The 1805-nt window shown below is 36.9% G+C and overlaps 1 non-coding gene across 1 annotated transcript; it reads left to right on the top strand.

The window, feature by feature from the left end:
- Positions 1-363: 363 nt before the first annotated feature.
- Positions 364-470, top strand: LOC145569722 (small nucleolar RNA R71). Its single transcript, XR_014096265.1, has one exon. It is a non-coding gene; the product is annotated as a small nucleolar RNA R71 (small nucleolar RNA).
- The last annotated feature ends 1335 nt before the right edge of the window (positions 471-1805 follow it).

Raw genomic sequence — 1805 nt, 5'->3', positions numbered from 1 at the left:
GGAGATGGATCCTATCTTGTACCCAGTGGGGCGGGTATGGATGTGGATATTGTACCCGCCACGGGTGGTGGGGCGGGGATGGGTATAAGATTTTTAGGCGGGTATGGGTATGGAGGTACCATTATCCGCATCCGACCCGCCCCATTGCCATCCCTAGATACGAAATCGACACTATGTTTGCCTTTGTTTGCAAAGCCTCTAGGATTCCTGTATTGGGAATTATGAATCACCATCTCTTCGATAACCTGACCTGCATCATCTACATTTAGATTCATAAATCTACCATTAGCTGCAGAATCTAAAATTGTTCTGGGTGAATTTCAAATCCCATTGTAAAAGGCTTGGATTAACTGCCACTGTGATAAATTATGGTGGGGGCACTCTCTCTGCAGATTCTTGAATCTTTCCCAAGCCTCATATAAAGTTTCATCTGGCTCTTGGGCAAAGTTTTGAATTGCACTTCTCAATAAAGCTGTTCTCACTGCAGGGTAATATTTATTATAGAAATTCAAAGCAAGAGTTTCCCAGTCAGTAATACCAAATGCAGTTCTATTCAATCCATTATACCACAATTTAGCTTTACCACATAAAGAAAAAGGAAAAAGAATCTCCCTGCTTTTGTCTTGCGTGACTCCAGCTTGCCTAATGGTATTGCAATACTGATAGAAATCTGCAATATGAAGATTAGAGTCTTCACCCTTAGCTCCACTAAATTTCTTTCTCTCGATCATCGTCATAAACTAGGGTTTGATCTCGAATTGCACTCCGTCAAGAGCTGGAGTAGGAGTAAGATGTGGAAAATCCATCAGGGACGGCAGCGAATAATCGCTGAGCTTACGGGGTGGAGGTGCTGTCATCTCTGATTCTGGTCCTGAAAAAGCTTCTGAATCACTAGAATCGGATGGAGGGTTCCTGGGAATATCACCCCCTGAACTCGCCAGTATTTTCCTATAAAGATTCTTCTGTCTGTGAAAAGAGCGCTCGATCTTAGGATCGAATGGGATATAACCTAATCTAGAACACCTGGGCATAAACAAAGAACTAAACAACAAATACGAGAAATGTCTCAAAGAACTGACATTCTCTAAGACAAAAGGGAATAATCTAGACTACAAAAACAATCAGAAATAAAAATAAAATTGTTTCCCCGGCAACGACACCAAATTTTGACAGGATTAAGTCGTATCTCCTAATCAAAAGAATTACCTAAATCCACTAACTAAAGTAGATAGGGAAGTAGGGTCGAACCACAAGGAAACAAGTCAATTTATTTCTAATTAATTAAAATAATCTAAATTATTAAGTAACCAATTTATTGTTGTAAAAAGAGTTAAACTAAGGAGATTAAAGTAGAAAGAAATCAAATAATAAAAGCCTAGGGTATAGGTTCACCAATAGATAATATTCCAGGGTAAAACACAATAATCAATCATCAATGCATCAATTAATCAGATCATAAAGGGATTTCGGTACATATTACAATCACAGAATTAATCTACCGGTATTAAATAGCATCTCTCGAATCTTGACTTACCCATTTATAAATTAACCTGCCTATTGAAACTAAGTCTAAATATCAATTCTCATCTTTCGAATCTCGAATCAATATTGCAAAACTCATACAATTAAACCAATCCTAATCTAATTGCTTAGCATTAAATCAATCAATAGTCAATCAATAGGAAATTAATCAAGCATTAACAATCAACAATAATAAATTACCCCTTTATATTATTTATGGATCCCTACAACCCTAGAAACACATAATTAAATCTAAACTAATCAAAGCCATTAAACAAAACATG

This window comes from Chenopodium album, chromosome 11 (genome assembly GCF_948465745.1).
Source record: "Chenopodium album chromosome 11, dcCheAlbu1.1, whole genome shotgun sequence".
In the NCBI taxonomy this organism is placed as follows: Eukaryota; Viridiplantae; Streptophyta; class Magnoliopsida; order Caryophyllales; family Amaranthaceae; genus Chenopodium; species Chenopodium album.
Note: the sequence above shows the minus strand (reverse complement) of the source record. Positions and strands in the feature narration are given on the sequence as shown.